Source organism: Malania oleifera, chromosome 1, assembly GCF_029873635.1.
Source record: "Malania oleifera isolate guangnan ecotype guangnan chromosome 1, ASM2987363v1, whole genome shotgun sequence".
NCBI classification, from domain to species: Eukaryota; Viridiplantae; Streptophyta; class Magnoliopsida; order Santalales; family Ximeniaceae; genus Malania; species Malania oleifera.
In genome coordinates, this window is record NC_080417.1 from 14,286,079 (window position 1) to 14,293,456 (window position 7,378).

A 7,378-nucleotide genomic window follows, 5' to 3' on the forward strand; every position below is an offset into this window, starting at 1 on the left:
AATTCTTTTTTCTTTTTAATTTTGGTCTATAAATGCATTGATTAATCAGTGACTTCTGATGTTTCCACAAAACATATGCCTTTGCAAATGTGATGCACTTCAACTTGAACTACACTCAAAAATCCACTTTTATGTCAAACCTCTTCAACTCATACTCCACTAATTCAAGTTTCCATTAAAACAATATATAAATACAAATACACTCCTTCGTGGCTCACATGAATCTACCATTACTTGCTCCAAGGAAATTCCAAAAGAAACTTCGTGGTTATAACACTCACAATCAATATAACTAAATGAAGTAAAGTAGCATCACAAATCATATTTATCATCATTCACTCTATTATGAAAGGTTAGATGCTTCTATGGCATAAAGAAAACTATTGTAGTCCAAGTTGGGGCTGCGTAACAAAAATACAGTTTTCATTAGAAAAAATATGTCTTCTTAAGAACCATCTTTGTCATTGTGTCTTCTATTTCAGTTGGTTCTAATGGAGCACAAATAAATGGATTCGTGACATTCTTCAATTTTAACCTATGCTCAAGCTCACACATATTAATTACTAATTTTCTTGTTGTGCATGTCTTTGGTCTAGGTACATGGTCACCATTTCTTGCCCATTAGCGCAAATCCCATTACTATAAGTGGACTTTGAAGTAGATCCAACCCCATGACTGCAAAAAACTATCCTTATCTATAGATGATGTTCCTAACCTAGGCTTTTATATTATATAAGCCTCCTTTTGCTTTTAGCTCTAGGTATGTTAGCCTAATAGAATTATTTTTAATTTATTTATCATGATTCAATTTACTTCAGCTTTGAAAAGTTCATGGTTAAATCCTTACTACTATTAGTTAACTTTTCAACAAGCTTCCCTCCAAATTCTCTATTTACTTGTCATTAACCAAGACAAGAACATCTTGCTTGGCATTTTTCTCTATCATTCCCTTTTTGGGATTGTTAGTTTTTTTTTCTCAATAGTTGTTGTAGCAATGTCTAAGGGTTGTGTGCACACATATAGCTTCCAATTGACCTAACTCCTAGCAAGAACCACCAGCATGATTTTCCTCCTTTGCATTATTTTTTCTCTCTCCTCCATGCATTCCTCAACACAATGACTATACTATACTTTCCACACTTAAAGCAATCCAAGCATATTCCTTTCTATTCAATTTGTTTTAATGTTTTTGTCTTAAATAAACTAGTTGTCTAAAATATTCACCTTTCTTTATAGTTATTTTTGTTAGTGATAATAATTATTTGCATTCTATCAAGGCAGAATAGTCTTTTTCCCATTTATTTTTGTAGGCTATATAAGTCATCTTTATCTCTTGTAAAACCCTAATAATTTAATGAGAGCTTTTTCTTTTCCTAATATTTTGCTCCTCTTTGATTCTAACATGGTATCAAAGCATGGTTAGGTTACTTTGTGTTTCATGTGTTATTTTTGTTGCCATCGTGTAGTCGTTGTCGCCATCGTGGCATCGTTTCCATCACCGTCATTTCGTCGTCTCGTGCGTCGTTTCCTTCGTCGGTTTGGTTGAAGCCGGATGAGGGTTTTATGATTTGGTCATCTTCGCCTCCGGTTCCCACTACTGCAGTAATTGTCGTGAGTGTGCAGATCGGTTAAGGGAGCATTTTTGGGAGGGATGTGTTGCTCCGTCGCTCCTAGAGATTAAATGAGTTGAGACTCTAATTAAGTTGTTACTTCCTTTCAGCGTAGATTCTGACTAAGTTGTCATTTCATTTTGGTATGCTGTGTTGTTATTTGCAATTTAATGGAATTCTAATTTTTGATTGACCTTCCCTGATCTTTCTTTTGGGGTGTCAGCCTTGAGTGTTACTGTTGAAGTATTCTTATGAATCCAGTTGTGAGTGCTTTTTTTTTTTTGGTGTTCGTACGATTCGATTTTGGTTTTCTGGCGGATTCTGGCTGTTGGCAAATCTAGACGTGGTTTACTTTTGGTTCGAGTTTGACTCGTGATTTGTTGGATTCTCGCTTGGCTCGGTATTGGCAAGTTTGGTTTCACTCTTGCCACTCTCAAATTAATTTGTTCCTTACATCTTGGGTATATGTATTATTGTTCGTCATGGCTAGTGAACAAGATGATTCTATACAACCTATTAGTGTGCAGTTGGATGGTAAAAATTATTCTTATTGGAGTTATGTGATGAGAAATTTCTTAAAGGGTAAGAAGATGTGGAGTTATGTATTGGGTCTGGCTTGTAAACCTGTGGAGGGGGTTGATAAATATGAGGACTTATTGGATGCATGCATGGGATACTCATAACTTTAAAGTTATTAATTGGATCAACAATTCTATTAATAGTCACATTGGGATTCAACTGGTGAAATATGAAACTGCTAAGGAGGTTTGGGACCATTTGGCAAGAATGTATGTTCGGTCTAAATTTACTGTTCAGTATCAATTGGAGATGGATATTTGAGCACTTGAATAAAAGGATAGAAGTGTTCTGGATTTTTATTCAACTATAACTGATCTTTGGGATCAATTGCCTTTCATAGAATCTATGGATTTACAGAAGTTTGCTTCATATATTGCCCGTAGGGAAGAGCAACGATTGGTCCAATTTCTAATGGCTCTCTGTAATGATTTTGAGGGCATTCATGGATCGATTTTACATCGCGTTCCACTTTCTTCAGTTGATTCAGTGGTCAATGAGTTTTTGGCAGAGGAGGCTCATCTCAAATCTCATACTGGAAAAGGAACATATCCCCCGTCTGCATCAGTTTTGGCTGTTCCTCCTAAACCACATTCCCTTAGTCAGAATCGATCTTCGCCTCACCCCAACAATGAGTGTGTCGGCCTAACAAGCCTTACGAATCTTATTTTGATGATAACAAATTAAAATAACTTAACGTATTTGGTTAAGTGATGATGTTTTAGGTAACTCAAGTATCAAGATCAAGTGACTCAAGTAACTTATATCAAAATGCTTGACAATGACTATTAAAACTTGAACTTAATATTGCAAGATTTTATGAAGCTAAAGACTATTTGTCACGACCCCAAAATTTTGCTATATTTTTTTCTTTTCCCACATAATAATAATAATAATAATAATAATAACTCTGATACTGTAAAGCATATACAAAATCAACCCAGACCCCAAGGGAAACGAGGATATACCTGTTTATATATACATGACAACTATGCAACGGAAACCAAAATATCCTTAACCTTATATACAATACCAGAGTTTTACTGTAACAAAAAATACACATATACATCCCAAAAAATGACCATAAATATCCTAGGGTCAGACCCCAAAAATCCATCCTAATCTCAAACCAACTACTTACCCTTCAATCATGGTAGTACTAACAGTCTCCTCTATCTCGGAGCTCTCTCCGCTCATCTGTCTAGATTTCCTGAAATGTTTGTATTGTTGGGGTGAGACACCTCTCAATAAGGGAGATAGACTAGTATCAGTGTGTGACAACATGAGTATTATTGTATTATAACATATATCGTACATGCTAACTATATTTGATGAGTAAGTAAAATATGTACATAATTTAACTGCATTTAATCAATCAGGTAAAGCTATTCTATATAAATCTGAATAAATCATATTTCCATATAACATACTATGTCATACTAGATTTCTGTATACATATAAATCATCTGTTATGTAACGACCTGTTCCTTTTTCACATATATTTTTTTTTATATATAAATAAATTATCATCACATCATACATCCCAGCTCGGCAGGTCACAATCCACCTGGGCCCGTGTGCACCAGGGATATAACAAAACATACAGCAGAAGCCTACGCAGCAGAAAGTATAAAATCATATACATCTCATCATAAAGTGCATAACACATACCAGAGTCACTACAATTACTATCTCACAGTATATACATCTCAAAAATGAAATCTAGGGACAATCCCGACAAAACCTAACTGTCCCTACCAAAAACTTACCTTTCCAAAGAGGGCAAACAACTGATCTAGATCAGTGGGGCTTTTCTCGCTCTCCTATCAGGGGCTCCTGAAAAATGTATAAGATTTAGGGGTGAGACACCTCTCAGTAAGGGAAATAAACTAATACCAATGTGTGGCAACATGAGTATTATGTGTTCTACATATACCATACATAACATATTCAATACTGTTTATCAAATCTGGGAAAACATACATGTCTCATCTCATACACTAATAATAATATAAAACAATCCTGGTAGGTTAGCTGGCTGTTGTCATGTATTACCCCCACATGACTGGGTTGTGTGGCCCGAAGGCGGGACCTGACAATGGTTGGCCAACCACTGCCAAGTCAAACAGTAGTCTGTAGGTCCGATGGGTCTACCCAGACTGGTCCGTACACCAGGGGCGATAACAGCACACTTCTTGAAAATAACCACATCGACCATCCAATCTCACACCACTCCGTACAGCGGCGTTAACACAGATATCATGATCATGAGGACCATGGACACATAGCAACGGTACCGTGCAAGTGCTAGCCTAGACCAAGCCAACCAGGTTCTGATATCATATACATATACTAAAACCGTGATACATAAATATCTCATATCATTTATTTTCACATCAATCATATCATTTCACATATATACGTGTATCATGAAAATCATCGGCCCGTACGCCGGTATTACACATTTTAACATAGCACGGCTCGTACGCCGGCAAATCACATAGCACAGCCCGTTCGTTGGCAAACTACATAGCACGGCCCGTACGCCGGCAAATCACATAGCACAGCCCGTACGCTGGCAAATCACATAGCACGGCCCATACGCCGACAAATCACATATACATATAAAAATTTCTCGGCCCATACGCCGGTTTTCCATCATAGAAATCCATATCGTCCCCATTCCCAAAAAAAAACAGTATTTCACAACATTTTTATACTCATGCCACACTAAACAAATTTTCTACGTATTCAACATATCATCATTTAAACAGTATTTTCTAAATATAAATCATATATATAAATATATTTATTTTTCTTGAAACCAGATGCTATATATATATACATACATTTTCTCAAAACAAAACTAGCTTACTTTATCCCCTTACCTGATTCCTGAAAAGCCCCTAAGAAAATCTTTCCCGTACCCACAAGGTTCTCAACTCAATACCCTGAAAATGAAAACTCGCAGAATTAAAGTTTAGTATTTTCATACGTACAATATTTTCTATAACTACCATTAAGTCAAATTCGACTTAAAAAATTTTACCTCAACTTAGGGATGATTCCCAACGTTCCCAATCAATACCCTGGAACTGAAAATTTCCAGTATTAAAGTTCAGTATTTTTACGCGTATATTACTTTCTTCAACTATCAAAAATCCAAATATTAAATATAAAACCTTACCTTGGATTTGGGATGAAATCCAACTTCGTTTTTCCTGACGATCCGTTCCGGCAGACTTGTAGAGAACTTCGCCAGGAGCGTCGTGGTAGTTTCGGTTTGTCGATCCGGCGTAAAACTAGCCCGGAATCGAAGAGAGAGAGTCGTAGGAGAGAGAGAGAGAGAGAGAGAGAGAGCACTTCCACAAATATCCAATTTAGCTTCTTGAAGAAGCTTTCCACTTTATATATATATACACCTTTAACCTTTATGTTAAATACATATCCTAATAACTTACATATATATATATATATATATATATACACACACACACACACACATATATATATATATATACATGCTTCAATATATATATATATATATATATATATTTTGATTATCATACTATTCATTTTACTATTTAATTTAATTAATTAATTTTATTTTATTATTATTATATATACATATATATATATTTTTTAAATTAAATTTTATTATTATTTTTTTTTTTTTCCGGATACTACATGTTATATTTGTATAATACTGAAATCATACCTTTGATGAATAGTTAGTTGATGTCATGTATTAACCCCACATGATTGGGTTGTGCGGCCCATAGGCGGGACCTCGCAATGGTTGGCCTACCACGCTAAGCCAAAACTGATAAGTTTGTAAGTACGATTGGTCTGCTCAACCTGATCCGGACTGCCAGGTGGCATACTACTCTTCCTTGATGCTCAATCGACTATCCCACTCCCACACTCTATCTAAGTTCAGATTGTCTCCTTAAGGAATGTAGATCAACTTCAAACTCGTGCTAAAACAAAAAGGATAAAATAAAAAAAATAATTTACTGAACACAGTTCAGATTCAATTTCTTGGATTTTTGAGATTTTGTAATGAAATTCAAACAAAGCGAAACCTAAACTATGAACCTAACATGTATAAAGTCAATGACGAGAAATGGATAACGGTAAATAAATGACGAGAAAATCAACACAACTAATATCACTCATCCAACGGTTGAGTCTAACAATAAAATGACTATAAGGAAATTAAACTTACCAAAAAACTCACTAATTAAACATTCAAATAATAAATCGAAAGCAAGAACTCCATTAATAAATTTCAAACAAAGATAAACTAAACTTAAACTTCAACAATGACTTAAGAATAATAAACCAACTCAACACAATAATAACTTGAATAAAATAAATAGATTCAAAAATATCTAAAAATAAATTAAACTTAACAATGAATCAACTAAAAATAAACTAAACTTAACAATAAATAAACTCAAACAATGTAGCAACCCGAAAATTTAACCTGCTAAATATATCAATATGCTCTGATACTACCTGTAGTGCCCTGACCCACCACGTGGGCCCGAAGTGCTAGTAAAACTTGTAAGTTTCTCTGATACCACACACACACACACACACACACACACACACACATATATATATATATTGCAACCCAGCCTAACTAGGGAATCCCGGGTGCACTTGTCATTATTGGAATTAAAAACCATACAACGGAAAATACTAACATCTCAAAACACTTTACCAAAGTTCTAACTATTCCCCAATACATACATACAACTATCTGTCTATATAATACAACCCATCGAAATCACAAAAGGTAACTGCTGGTGACTCACCAGCTCTGTCTATCACCCCCAAAAGTAAAATCCCTACCCCGTAGTAAGATAGGCACGATTCCCTGAAAGACTTGAAAAATGATTTGTATAATGGGGTGAGACACTTCTCAGTAAGATGGATTATATTATTATTAGTGTGTGGCTTGCATGAGTTCCCGTGTGAAAATAAAACTTTCATTATTTAACTGTATATGAAATGACATTTTAAAACTGTACTGCATTGTATATCTGAAAATACATAATTTTAGAATAATAAAATGTCGGCTTAATATAGCCCATTCTATAGTAAATTTGCCCATATATGCATAAAAAAAACAACCTGGACTGCTGAATTAGCGTCGTCACGCTATCACATACTCATACGACATG